We start from the raw sequence: 16,232 nt of genomic DNA, 5'->3' as shown, positions 1-16,232 counted from the left end.
TCGATTGGCATTACAAAAAATTTTGGCTTTTTCATGATTAGAGAACTTGATGACCTGGCATTTGAGGAACATGCACTTTATGAGACTTCTAAATCTAACAAAAGCAAATGTTTGAGCCTTTTTTCGACGGAAAAGGCTCATAAATACCTTTAACCTATTGAAATAGACTTATAAATATTCTCCTTCGACCTTTGGGTCTAGAAATACCTTTCCATTCACTTTTTAGATTTAAAAATACCCTTAAGGTTTGTTTTTGGCTCAAATATACTCCTCAAACTAACAGGTTAAATTTAACTCTTTTAAAAAGCCACATGACATTTTGTAATTGGTCACACATTTTAATTTCAGAATAAGTAAAACCAACACAATTTTTAAAACCCAAACCCATTGACCCGTTTTAAAAATCATGGCTGAATCTTAATTCAGTGAAACAACAACTCATCCTCAAAATTTTAGGGCAAAAACAAAAAAAGGAACCCACAAAACACGATGAATTACAGTACAAAAGACACATCAAAGTGAAGCAGAACACTAGTAACCCTACAAATAAAAAATGAGAGAAGTTAATGGAAATGATTACATGACTTAAATAGAAAAATAATGGTGAGGAATTATACCTTTGTTGGGTCCATAAGTTTGGGTCTTAAAAATTGAGTGGGTTTTACTTATTCTGAAATTAAAATGTGTGACCAATTATAAAATGTCATGTGGCTTTTTAAAAGAGTTAAATTTGATCTGTTAGTTTGAGGGGTATATTTGAGTCAAAAACAAACCTTAAGGGTATTTTTGGACCTAAAAGGTGGATGAAAGGGTATTTTTAGACCCAAAAGTGAAAGAAGGGTATTTATGAGCCCTTTTCAATAGGTTAGAGGTATTTATGGACCTTTTTCCTTTTTTCAATGCTTAAAAAAAGGCAAATTTACGGCTGTCTCTAAGAGATCGACCTAATTTTCGGGCACACGTGTTCTCAATTTTTTTCTCTCATCCTTAGTATTCCATGCAAGAGTTTCAAGGATATCCCAACAACTTTAACAGCAAGTATACTAGCTTCAATTGTTATGTCTTTCTACCATAAAAAACAAGTATAGTTCAATATTGATAAATATGCTCCTAAAATACAAATTATATATTTCTTGAGGATCAATTTATATGACACTTTTTCTTTTTTAATTAATTTAAAAAAGAATGACATGTTTTTATGTTTTAATCATTTAATTTTAAAATACTTATTTTACGCTTAATGAGATATTTATAATCACACAAATATCTATGACTTATTTTAAACGACAAGTTTTAAAAGTATTCATTTCTTTCTTAAATTTTGTACCCAGTTCACATAAATTTGGATAGAAGGATCGGAGTATATTGTATCAGAATTCAGAGACACAAAAAAATTCAAAATAATTGCTTACACTCCCTAGCTACTTTAAATTGCACACACTAATATATCCATACAAAATGAATTTCTTGGAACGCTTGTTCATGCATACTATTTCCAATGGAGTTACATGATCTTTAGATAATCAACAATAATTTAAGGTTGAGATATACGTCGGGCCAAAAGAGGAATCTGAAGGAAACTTCATAACAAAGATAAGTTGTACAAGATTTCGCACTTTACCTTGATGCTCTATCAAAAATTGTTTTAGAAACTAAATATCATTTGATATATATATTGAGAAACAATCTTGAACATAAAAGTTATATAGGGAAGACTTACCGTGGACAAGTTCAGACAAATAAAACAATTCAGCCGCGTCATACATCTTTCTGTAGAATCTACACTTAAATTATGACTTTGACGTTGTTTGACTAACTCCATAGGTAGATTAAATTGGTTTATAAATACTTTTTAATTTATTCACGCATTTGCTAAGCATCAAAATAGTTATAAGTCAAGTCTTTATAAGTCAAAAATAGTAATTAAAAAAATTAGAAATTGATCATCCATAATTTATGACTTTTCAACTTGTAAACATTTTTTTGTTTGATCAGGTATTTTACCATGTTATCCTCAAAATTTTTGGTAATTCTCAAAATATCTTTCCTAGAAACTCATAAACTTCCTCTTGACTACGTACTTATTGTTCCTCCTTTTCTTTGCAGGAATACTTTTAAATTTATGATTTTTTTGTAAAACAATTATGGGTGTTTTAGTCATTTCAACAAAAGAATCAGCAGTTTTTACCAAATACATCAACTGCTTATTAGCAGTTTTAGCACTTCTATATAAACACATACTTCCTCTGTCCCAATTAATGTGATACAATTTCCTTTTTAGTTTGTCCCAAAATGATTGATACATTTCTATATTTAGAATAATTTAATTAACTTGAAACTTCCTTTTATCCATATTTTGACACATAATTTATGTTTGTTAAACTTCAATCATTCGGTCCAATCATTCAGAAGCATTTCGGAAGAGTAAAGCTTTGGCGTGAGGGTTCGTGGCGCCCGCTCGACTTTGAAGTAGGCTACAATTTATATCTAAACTCCGATTGGAGAACGTATTTAGTTTATAAATATTGACGGGGTATTGGGCGTGATGGGGTATCCTTAATAAAATGATTTACTCCTAGACAAATATTTAAGGCTTATTTTAGACCCAAGCTTCAAAAGTCTTCCTTTCTTTTTTAAACTTTGTGTCTAGTCAAACTATATCACTTAAATTGGGACGACGAGAGTAACTCCTAATTTATAATATAAGTTTCAGCACTTAAAAATGTTTTTTCAACCCTTAAACTTACTATCAGCTATTTACAATGTTAATCCAAACGGACTCTTTATATGTCTTCGATAATGTTGTTGCCAATATTTTAAATTTAAACGTAATCATCTTAACCGTAGATATAGCAACAACATTAAAGTGTTTGCTAACAAAAAAGATTTTGTAGTTAAAAGTTTAATGATATACCAACAATTTATTAAGTTAGTTGCCATTTATCGATTTTAGGCAACAACACAACAGTTGTTCATAAAAAGTTGTTGCGTTGTATTCCGTACTTTCTTGTAGTGATCAGAAGGGACACCAACAAGAACAGTTTCAATGATTTGTCAGCTAGGTTCTTTACCTGAGACAGGAAAACTAATTAACAAGCCACAATCTAGGAGAGCTACTATTTTGTGGAAGATTTGATCAAACACACAGTTACATAATTAGTTTAATTTACCTATATTCTCCACAATCCTTGTTTGATTTGCTTAGTTTAGTTGGAAGAATTTGAGGCTTTGACAAACTACCATATACAACGTAACATCGTGTGAGAGGAAAAAGAAAAATAAAGACATGATAACATACGCAGTAACTAAATAGCTGTTTTTGGTAATATGTTTGAACCAACTTAAGCACGTGCATCATACTTGATCAGGAAATTTTTCTCACGACAGATTTGCTAAGATGAAAAATTTGAGACCTAGATTAACAATTCAATCTGCTCTTGAGAGATATAAATTAAGGACCACACAAAATAGGGACAAAAGTGCAAATGACCCTAATAACACAGTCAATGATGGACTTAGACCTGAGGTGAGCTTGAGGCTATGCAAGAGAATTAGACAACCCAACAAGAAAGTGGATTTCGGTCATTTGTACATTTTCCCCCTATTTTGTGCTGATCTTTAATTTTTATCTCTCAAGACAAACAATTTTTTTTGTAGGGTATAAGTTTATATTTTAACATTATAAATCCCACAAGTTATGTCTCGCATGCGCCTCTAAATATAAGTTCAATTGGAAGGTCAAATATTTAAAACCAGCCCATTTAACTAGGGGTGTCAAGTGGGCCGGGCCGGGCCATTTAAATGTGGGCCACAAGGGGTCGGGTCGGGGCCGGGCCGTAAGTTAAGTGGGCCGGGTTGGGGCCGGGCTTAGAGAGGGAAAGGGTGTCCGGCCCAGCCCACCTCGGATAGGGGCTACACGTCGGGCTAACCGGGCCCGTTAGTGGGCCGGGCTGGGTTTTAGTTAGTGGGCCGGGCCAAGTTTTAGTTAGTGGGCCGGACCGGGTTTTAGTTAGTGGGCCGAGCCGGATTTTAATTATTTTAAAAAAAAATTCTAATGCTAAAATTTATTAAGTTTAATACTTTAAAATCTAGTTGTTGTCAACTTTATTTTAACCTTCAAGTTCCTTAAATTATACTTTGGCCCTATTTTCAAACTATAAATACCATTCATTCTTCTCCATATTATCTCACAATTCCCTACTCTCCTCTTTCTCTAAATTTCCTACTCATCTAAATGGGAACTAAATGGGAACAATGCACATGAGTTTTGATACTAAATCAAAGTTCTTAATTTAATTATCTCATCTGATCCTAAGTCCTAATGTCATGTGCAGATTGTCACGTCTCCATCATCGGTGGAGACATTTCAATATGCTAAAAAATATTTAATTATTATTATATATAAAATATTTGAAACTAATAAGATTATATTAATATATTATTATATATATAACTAATAGTTTATATTATTATATAGTATACTGTATAACCTATTGAAATATTTTTGAACTTGTGTAAGCCAACAGCAAGATAGTAACTTAAAAGGGGTATTTGATTTATTTCACGCATCAGCAATTTCAGAGGTAAATTATTTTTCATTTAGTAGCAATTAAATATTAACGAATTCGATTCCTCTTCATTTTTATTGTCTCCATTTTTCTCAAGTTCTTACTTGAATAAGAGACACATTACATGAGTTAAAATTAATGGTTAAGTTTTAATTAACTAAAGTAAGATTCTAACTATGGTTTGAATAATTAATAAATATTTCATATGTTTGCTTCCAAAATTTTAAGAATCCCACAATTATAGCTACAACTATTTTATTGGGATACAATGTTTTTAAAATACTTATTATTAGTAATAAATGTAATACTTATCTTTTGTTTTTTTAATTTGAAGTGGGCCGGGCTGGTGGGCTGTCCACCTTGTCCGGCCCAGCCCCCTAATAAAACCCACCTAGCCCAGCCCCTTACACCTATTAGTGGGCTTGAGCCGGGCCGGTGGTGGGCCGGGTTTACTGGGCCGGGTTCGGGCTGGCCCGGCCCACTTGACACCATTTTAAAGGTCAAAAACCAAAGAACAGCCTATTTGTATGGGAAAACGTGCAATTTCTTCGTGGAATACCCCTGGTATCCAAGAGAAATGTTTTGTTTTAATGCTGCATAGTCTTTTCACATGTTTTTATTTCTTTCAAGATTCCTGTAAGACCAGTTTGTTTGGTTTTTTTTTTTTTTTTTTTTTGAGAAAGCGCAAGACCACGAAAGAATCATAATACATTGAGAAAATTAATTTGTCGGTTTAAAGTAACATGAGAAAGCACTGGCATAGCATAAGGTACCTTTAAGGCCATATTTGGATAGTACCCTGTCCTATATATGTTATATATCATCTTATGCATGTTGATTAGACTCCTTGTTACATGCAATTCAATTTTAGCTACGATTAACCAAGTATATGCAGGTGCGGGCGAGAGTTATTTTGATGTAGAGTGCTATAGGTATAATAGGTATGTTTTATCCGTTTCAATTTATGTGATACTGTTTTCTTGTTAGTTTATATTTGGAATATGTGATTTTAAATTTCTTATATCAAACTTTTTTTTTAAAAAAATTGAATCCTCATTACTAGGGAATATTATTTATACTTTTTTAAAAACTAGATAATTACAAGATGTATATCTCATGCATATGCATCTTGTTTTCCTTTGTGAGCTTACTAGAAATCCTACTAGATTCATAGGATGGAGCTTGTTCCATCTTTAGTAGGTACATAGAGGTTTTCCCCACTCCTGTTTCTGTAAATTCTGCTAATTAATAAAACAGATATCCACTCTTACTGAGACTGATTGTGACCGGACATCGGTGTGTCGGTTAAATTCTAAGTCGGTAGGAACCCGATTCTGGTATAATTGTAATAGTTATTTATGATGAATTTGTAATTATGGTAAAATATGATATTAGTTCTTTTAGAATAGGGTTACCTTATTAAACTAGGCAGGAAGAACCTTACTTGCATATAAGGAGGTTATTATGATGAAAGAAAGGTATAAAGAATTCCCCTTATTCTTATCTCTCTAAATTTTAGTCTCTGTCTCAATTTTAACAACTCTCAACAGTGTTGGATTTGATTAAAAAAAAAAAAACCATCTTGTTTTCCTGTATGGTGGTAACATATCTGGCAGGTGAATCAGCTATACCATTATCTAACTTTCTGACGAGGCAAACAACGTCACATAAGTCGAAATTGAAATAAAATTTGGAGTATAAACCGAATTGTGAAGGATAAAAGTTTTATCCTTCTGTTGTATGTTGAGGTAACGCCAAGCCTCTATCTTGTACTTATTCTCAAGTTACAAACACCCCTGCTAACAATAGGGATTTTTTTTTGTAAAATATAAACCTAATAAGTGCACGTGTAAATGGCGCTCCACACAATTTTCAAATATATAACGTTGACCAAGTCGTTTCATATTGTATTCACAGGTCCTTAGATGTTGGCAAAAAGGAATGAGTAATCTATTGTATTTACTCCGACATGATTCCTAACATCACCCGTGGAATCAAAATAACCACAAGTAGTTAATTAAACTGAATATAATTTCTTTCTTTTTGATGTAAGAGAAAGTCAGAGGAATTTGAGGTTCAATAAATTATGTTGTTGACATTGACGATCGAAAGACTCCACAATTCCGGCATATTGGAGGAGAAGGATTTGAGAGAGTGATAGAGGAAGAGAGGGAGAATTTGGTCTTGGACGTTGCATATGTTATCGGGAGCAGTTGGCCAGAAGGCCTCTTTCAAAATCATTTTAAACAAAAGGCCACAAGTCTCAAAGTATTTGGTGATGGGCACCATTTATTACGTCAGCATTGTCAATCTCACAAGTTGTCAGCCCTAGTCTCAAAATTTTGAAAAATATATTTTAGTCCCCAACTCCCAATGTTTTAATTACCCAAAAAAGAACTAAAAAACTAAATATTTCTCCCCCAAAAGCTCCCGATTTCTCCACTTTCAGATCTTGTTTCCGATCAAAATTTTTGGCTTTTCATCGAAAATTCAGTCCCCAACAACAGAAAGCTTCCCTAGTTCAGCATTGTAACTAAAAGCTCATAGAAATCATTCCAAAATGAGCTTTCCTCATTGTTGTAAAAGCTCACTTTTCCGGCAAAAATTCCGACCTCATTCTGACATTGAAGATTGTTTTGGGAATAAAAATTCTCTTGTTCAGTTAATTCTCCATTCAAATACCTCAGTTCGTAACTGTTAAAGGCATTATCCCCGCTCTTTTTGGCTATGAATCTGGTATAGTTCGTCGGCCAGTCATCGACCAGTCATAAACTATAGTCATAGATTATAGATTTATTATAGCGTCGATTGCGGAATTTATTATAGTAGGTGATGATTACATGACTGAATGAGAGGAGACCACAAAATGTTGAAACTGGATATCTACGAACATTGTGACGGTGCCGATTGTCGTGCATCAAAATAGAACGTATAACGACTTTGTTGCAAGCGTAATGGAAGGCAGATGGTTGAATTGTGAGCGCAGTAAATTCCACATTAGTTATATAATGTTGTTGCTGATGGTTCTAAGCTCAAGGAGCTTCGATTCAATGCAACATGCGGGCATGGCGTGATCATTTAATGAATGTGATGATCCTGCTAGTGATAACGAAGAATATGATGGTGGTATTGGGCAGCACAATGGATCACAAATGAACCACAGCTTCAATGATGGAACTGATTTATATCATGGGCAAACATTGGATAACAAGGAATATTTAAAAAATTTATTGAAGACAGTTGCAATAAAGACGCCTTCAGTATATATATATATATATATATCAAAAAGCTTTATTTGAATATACTCAAATCCCAAACAAATTCAAAAAGCTTCATCTCTCAAATCGACAATGGCCAGAAGAATCAGAGGATGAGCAAACAGACACTCAAAAGTTTCAACAACCATCACCCTGCCTCCTACTACTCCATAATGACTATGAAGGGCTTTTTAGAGGCCTGGGTGAGTACAGGGAGGACCTGGAGAGGACTCTCCGTGGGAACACACGAAGTAGATCCTGATGCCCTCATCACTCCTCCTCCAACCCCCTAGTTTAATTAGTTTTTTAGTTTATTTTCATTTCATTGTACTATTTTTGCAAAGCTTTCTCATTTGTGAAAGTATTATGAAAGCCTTTCTAGGGGTTGCAATGAAATGAAAAGGAATATGTTGTCTCTGGCTATTGTCTTTGTTAAGAAATTTCTGGGCTATTGTTGTTATATTATTTTAAACGATGTAAAATACTATAGATAACTTAATCTATACTAAATCAGTGACAGGGAACATTTTAGACCTCAGCGAGCTATAATAAATCAAGCGAGATTATAAACTACATTAATCTATACTAAATCAGTGACACGAAAAAGTACAGACCATTACGATCGATGATAAACCAAAGATAAAAGCTATTGTTGAAATGGGAAGCCTAATGAATTTGCACTGGTCGCGGACTTCAAAATTCAAAATTCAAAAAAAAAAAAAAAAGACCTGAAGCTCAAAGTCTCAAACCCAAAAAAAGACAAGTGAGGGATGGCTCAGTGGCTAAGCACCTCCACCCACGACCGGTAGGTCCTGGGTTCGAGTCACACTGAAGGGGAAGTGTGGAAACACTATAAATCCTCCTAAATGGGGTGGGGAAAAAGAAAAAAAAACCCAAAATTAAAAAAAAAAAAAAAAAACTAAACTCCAACCCAACCCAAAACCCCAATATGCACAAAAGCAATCGTTAATAGATATATAACAAACCGACTCATTGCCAACATCCAACAGTTATATTTTTGGCTTGCTACCTGATTTGTCAACAATTGATCACTTGGTATCGATAAACCAGGTTAATATTTGTCTAAAAAAGCAATAAATAAATAAATTAAAATAAAATAATGAACTTGTCACTATTTAAACATGATAATGACACTTTAATACATCATATGAGAGTACCATCAATTAGATACATGATCCAAAAAGTTTTACGACAAGTAATGATCCTTAAATCACTAGTATTTGTCTAAAAAGTAATAAATAAAGCGAATTACTACTATTTAAAGATGATAATCACACTAATACATCATATGGGAGTCCCTAACAACGCACAACACCACTTGTCAGCAAGGATCGTGCTTTTACCATAGCGGTCAAGGATTCGTATCTGCTCCTGGCAATTAATATCTTTTAAAATTTTAGAGCTTTATTCCGAAAAATTATTGAAGCAACTAGGTCTTGATCCTTCGACTCCCTCCCTAAAAATATCTAGGTAAACCAAGCAGCTATTATGTTTGAGTTAATGCAAGGCATTTTAATTTTACAATTCACCTAAAAAGGAGTAACCATGTCTAGACCAGTCCTGCATAGTAATTTTTTTTCTAAATCATTCTCAAATTAGATTGTGCAAGCAAAGTTAAAACCTAACTTTGAAAGAAACAGCTCATTACTTTTTACAATTTGCAATTTTGGAGGTTAAATATTGCTTGCTTTTTCTATTATAAGTTCTCTTAATATTTCTATTCTTCCTCTTTCTAATTGGAATATCTTGAAAACAATCATTGTGTTTGTCACACCCCTTTTTAACCCGGGATTAAAGCAGAGTACAACATATTGGAGATTCCTATATGCTTGTTTTTAAGGAGTCGCCACCTAATTATTTATGGTGAATTAGGACACCTAAAGTTTATTAAAGTTATGTTTAGAGTTAACTCTGTTTAAGGTCTGCGAAACTTAAGATTCTAGATAAGGGTTCAGTTAATCTAAAGGGAAGGTATTAGGCACCCTTTAAGACCCATTAACAATGGTTAACCGACCGGACTTACAATTAATTAGGCTAAATGTAAATATAGTATTATAAATGTTTGGGAAATAACTTATAAATATAGCTAAAGTTTTAAAGTAAAAGGTAATAATGTTATTAGAAATAAGGAAAAATAATAATTTGTATAAATATGAACTGAAGGAGCACGGATATGTAGCGTTTTAAAACATAATTGAAAATAATTCTCGGGGGCCTTAACTAATTTTTTGTTTTAAGAGTACGGACGAGATGGAATCTTCCTTCTCCCTTTTTTTTTTATCATGTTTATTAACTATAGCTAAAAATGTATGTGTTTGATTTAAACCCGAAGAATTGTTTATAAAATGTATTCGAGTTCATATTTGTATATCAGTAATACCTAAGATTCCCAATATAGTAGGAATATAATTAAAAATACATGTTCGTGGCTTTACACTCTTGAAGATCAATTTTTTTGATATAGATAAATATTATAAATACTATAGATAATTTAATATAAAAAAGAGAAAACGACATTATGGAATTAAATATTAGTTTTTCCTACCCATTTACTAAAATCAATCCCACTAATTCTTCTAAGGTTCACCTAATCTAAGCAAATAAAAACAAGTAAAGTGTTAGTCATATAGTACAAATTAAACCCATGAAGTAAAATAAAGTAGAAGAGTGAAATGATTTAAATGGGTTTAGCCCACTGTTCACTGCTACGGGCCTCGGCCCAGCAAATTTTATTCATATATTGCTGCAGGCTGTCTCTGTCTGTTGGGCTTTGACCCGGATGTTATTTTTTGTTTGGCTGCGGACAGGATTGATAGGTTGACTCGAGAGCAATTGCGTTGGGCTTTTAGCCCAACATTGAATGCGGGAGATGACGAGTCCGAGACTCGCATACGATGGTCATGCATAAAAAGAAAAAAGAAAAAAAAAAGATTAGTATCTACTGAACGAATAAGATTAAACATGTAAAATAGAAGTTCAAAACAAATCAGTAGATTATGTATATATTGTATATGTTCGAGTATGTCTCATGTATACACATTTATAAAGAGGTATAGAGGGGAAATATGATTCTTCATAACACAAGAAACAAAAATGTTTATAGCGCTGGCACAGAGCAACATTATGACATCCATTCAAAGTAAAGATTAATATCATCCTATAAGCATGATCTCCAAATAAAAGAAGGTATATTTCGTAATTCTTCTCAACAACTGAAAAAAAAACTATTACAATGATTCCTAACCTATAAAACATGATTCTCGTACTGCTATTTGAATTCAACGTGGGGTACAAAGAAAGAATTATTTTTGATTCATGAAAGATCACATCCAAGTTGAGCAGTATATAATCATAAAGTAACCTTAAACCACTAAAACAAAAGCATTTCAAAGCTAAAGGGAACAAGCCCAGATCCTTAAACTAGCAGAAAACTGATACACTGATACACTGTGTAATAATTACTTTGAAATAAAGCCATCACAGTTGACACTCAAAAAATTTCATAAATAAAAGAAGAAAACGTAGGATAGGGGACCATGTTCATCTTGTCAGATTTCAACGTGCATATTTAGGCTAAAGTGTAACTTAGTTGAATCAGGCAGGTCCCTTTTCAGGCATTGAAACAAGTATTATCTTTGTTCCATCTTAAAGCACATATTCAACACATGCTAACAGTCTAGAATCTTATATATTGATCACACATCTGTCATTTCACACTTGGAGAGGGCATAGCAGGATCTAAGTTGCTTTGAACATGTTTCATGTAGGTGATAATTCATGGTCTGTTCTGGGATACTCTTATAAGGAAGTGATACTTCTAATCCTTTGTAGTCATAGCACAACGTAGTAATAGGAAAGTGTACAAAGACCAAACGTAATGTAAAGAAGCCAAAATGCACAGAATCGTCTGTTGACTCGTGTTAATTCAACCGCAATGCTTTAAGCTAACTGAATGATTCTAGAAATATCCATGTTTTCACGTATAAATCTTATTTGTCAAATATAATAACCACAGTCTCCTCAAACAATGAGACAGACTTAATCCTAGAACTATACTATACAAATTTGAATTCAATGTGTACATACTAAAGCTGCCGGAGGTATCCAGGTACATTGACAAGATACTTAGGTCAATTGGAATATAAAACAACACATAATCATCTTAATTCACTTGAATCAGATTCTTTTTTTTTAAAAAGCAACGTAATGATGATGAAAATTATGCAGATTGGACTTCTAAATGTATTTCTACATTATTGGTGACTTATTCTCTTATTATTTATACTATCGTGTGATCTGCCCCAACCTCCTCTTCACAACACACATACGAGGTAAATTATAAGAGAGAAATGACCAGGACTCCCCATATCGTCGATGAAAGAAGACTTAGGATCTAAAAGGGTAGAAACACACTTAATGAAAAGAAAAACGACAGACTTGAATGCTACATCTCTTCTTCTTTGCGAAGGCAGATGATGATGAAACCAATCTTTCACTCAAACTCAAATCAAATAGAGTCAAAATCAGCACACGAGGATTCTGATATATGAAATGAAGGTAAGGATATGTTTCGGTTTTCAGATAAAGGGGAAGCGAAGTGTATGTCGAACATGTTCATCTCATAATGCTATGTGTAAACTGTTTCAACTGCTCAGTAACTAGAATAAATCATGTTCCAAACTTCAAAAGTTCATCCATAATCAACAAAGGCTGCCCATCTATTCCTCTTTTCAGGTTTATAAAACTTATACCATGGTCTGACCCGACAAGATGAAGGGGTTAATGTTACCAAAACAGTTTAAACAAGTTTTAAAATTCTCTCATAACTGAGTTTCATCTTTATTCGTTCGAAGACACGCCCAAATTAAAATCATATAAGAGAAACTTAGAGAGCTTTAGCTTAAATCTAGAGACATGTAGAGACAGTTTTAACTCATTACCAAACTGCTCGAACACGTTTTACAAAATGGACAACACTGATCATACACAGTAGTCAAGTTCATGAAAATCTGTTGGCATGGCCTTTCAAACAAGAAAATCTAACTTAGACAGGGCTGCATTCAATATATGCATACTTAACTGAGGTGATAACGTATCTAATATACCACAGATCATCTATCCATATCTAAACTCATGAGACATTATTAACTAAATATAATCTTATCGTGCTCTTCAAAACAGGACATATGTTAATCGCAAGCAAGTTTGATGCCCCAATCTAAATCAACTATCGATCAAGTGACACGATTAACACACTAAGCAGTCATGAAGTTTACTGAATAAGATCAAACCAAGCTTAACTAACCATAGAAAATAACTCACGTGAACATCAAATAAAGGTCTTAAGCCATATTTTCAAGTGAAACACTGAGTATACTAAACGAGCACCAACTAGTATCAAAAGGTAAATGTAACTTCCTATTTTTCAGACATCGGATATACAAACTTTATCGCAACACCAACTTGAAACTACAAACACTTTAAACATGCAAACAGGGAATCCAAACACACATCATAAATCAAAACGAACCAGAAAATGGAAGGAAGGGATTGCACTGACCTGTTTTGTGTACAGTGAAATGGGGCATCGACGGCGTCGAATCTACTCTCGTATTGACAGATTCGAAACTTGAGTCAAAAATTGTAGTACCTCCCGTAGTTAAAATTCTTTTGCCGAACAGCGACGAAAGTTGATCGAATTGGGAAAGACTCGATTTTTCGATACCAATTTCATAACAGAGAGTATTCTCTGATTTGAAACAAAAGTTCAAGACCCGATTTTTTTGGAAAATGAAAGAAAACTCAAGCTTTTAGAAAATACTCAGGTCTCCCCATCTGTGCCTCATCCCCCGATTTTTTTTTATACTTGACTTCGAAATAAAAGAGCAAAACAGAACTATGTTTGGAATTTCAAACTGGTGTCAAGAAACAAAATGGAATTCCCCCTTTAAACACTCAATCTCCCTCTCCTCCAGAACTGAATTCCCCCCTTTTCTTCTCCAGCCAAATCCCCCCAGATTTATAAGGCTTCGTTTGTTTTTTTTTTTAAGAAAAGAAAGAGAGGAGCGTATGAGAGAGGAGCGGCGTGGGGAACAAAGGGAAGTGGAGATGGCTGAGAACGTGGGGAGCAGGGAACAGGCATGGGGAAATGGCAGGGAACGTGGGTGTGGTGGAGAGGAACGTGAGGGGCGACGGAGGTAGAAGAGAGAGATTGAGAGCGTGAAGAAGATGGGGGAGGCGGAAAAAGGGAAAAAGAAAGAGAAAGAGAAAGGGTTTAGGTTTAGGGGGAAAAATGGGGATTGGGCCGGACCGGGTCGGGTAAAAAATGGATTGGGCTAGGCGTTGTGGGCTATAATTTGGGCTGAAAATGTGGGTTGTTTATTTGGGTAGGGAAATAATATTGTATTTGTATTTCGGGTCATTAATTTGGCTGAAAAATATTAGTCTTTCCTCTTTTTATTTAATTATTCTTGGGCTTTTAACTTAATAACTAGTACAAATATTTATTATATGAATATAAATAGTAATTAGTATATAGAAAGTAAGGATTTTACAAAGTGTTGTCTTGTAATTAATTTAACGAGTCCCAATCCGAAAATGAAACGATGACGAACATTTAAAATTTGTGATAAAGTAATGTTCTTAATGTTGAAAAATAGAAGTAGCGAAAGTAATAGTAGTGAAAATAAAGTATTTAGCTCGTCAATATATTTAGACGCCTGAGTAAATAAAAATAAAGGAGGGACAAAATTGGGTGTCAACAGTGTTTAGTAATACTTTTAATGAGTCTATCATAGATACGTTTCAAAAAATGAAAATTTGTCAAGAAGAGTTGTAATCTAGCACTTTATTATTTATTTTTATCTAAATTATCTTATGAATGGACCCTTATTAATAAATGGGCCAACAGGAAAATGGCATTGTCCGGCAATTTGCACAATTGTTCTTATTCGGGGGTGGTCTTTAATTTTTCACCCTCAAATTGCTGGTCTTCAATTTTTGCCTTTCGCCTAAAAACTCCGGGTTCCGAGTTCGAACCCCCCCCCCCCCACCCAAACAGTAAAAAATTAAATAAAAAACAAAAAAAAACGCAAGGCAGAGTTTGCATTAAGGTAGCAACTCTACCTTAAAGGCATAAGGCAAACCCTGCCTTGCGAATTTTTTAAAAATTTTGATTGTGCATGGGTTCAGACCCGGAACCTCAGGATATTTTCGATTACTTTTTTAAATGAAGGGAAAAAAATTAAAGACCAACAATTTGAGGGAAAAAAATTAAAGACCAATGCCTTTGAAGGACAATCCGCGCAAAAAAATGCATAGAAGCCTCGAGCATATGCAGGCCAACACCATATAAGTCGCTATGTTTGGGATCTATGGTGATAAATAGTGGCTTGTGGGAACAACTTGGGTAATGCGTATTGTTGAGTCAAGAGTCTATTTCTCCTCACTTCCCTTTTCGAGTGCCTATATCTTCTCATCTCCCTTCTTCAGTCTATCGATCCCGGTTCTTAATTACAATATTGTGAAACTTACATAAACAGCTATCTTTTAATAGATTCTAACAAGTTATAGCTACTTTTCCTATATTTACAAATCATAGATAGTTTTTGTTGTATTCGGTTGTATTTCGTGTTTTTGAAATACACAGAAATACACGGAAATACAAAATTCGGCAGAGTAAAAATAGGTTGTATTTATGGAACAAATTCTTTTCTTTTATTTTAAATGGCAAGTCAAATTAAATCAACCATGTATCACGCATAACGACTGAAGTTCCATAACAACTCACGTTTCCCTCTCCAAATTACTCCATTCCAAACTTTTAGAACTACGTAAATACATCAGCGGTTGTATTTCGTCGTTTTGAAATACAGCGAAATACAAATGTCCAATGGCTGTATATCATTGTTTAAAATGTCCCATCGGAACATTCACTATATTTACACCAAAAAAAGATGAATACATTTAAATACAGCGAAATATAAAAATCGTGAAAATAAAATGGAGCAAAAACAGGCTTTGAGCCTGTTTGGATGGGCTTAAAATAAGCAGCTTATAAGCTGAAAACAGCTTATAAGCCAAAAAAAAAAAAAGTTGGGGTAGGCTAACTTTTTTTTTTTGGCTTATAAGCTGTTTTCAGCTTATAAGCTGCTTTAGATAAGCTAAGCCAAACGGGCTCAATTATTTTTTTGGGCTTATTTTATGCACAAAATGGCTTTAAGCTAGCCAGCCAAATACTCAAAAAAACTGAAAACAACTTATAAGCAACTTATAAGCCAATCCAAAGGGGCTCTTTATATTTGGAACATTCACTATATTTACACCAAAAAAAGATGAATATATTGAAATACAGCAAAATATAAAAATTGTGAAAATAAAGTGGAGT

This window comes from Lycium barbarum, chromosome 10, assembly GCF_019175385.1.
Source record: "Lycium barbarum isolate Lr01 chromosome 10, ASM1917538v2, whole genome shotgun sequence".
NCBI classification, from domain to species: Eukaryota; Viridiplantae; Streptophyta; class Magnoliopsida; order Solanales; family Solanaceae; genus Lycium; species Lycium barbarum.
Note: the sequence above shows the minus strand (reverse complement) of the source record.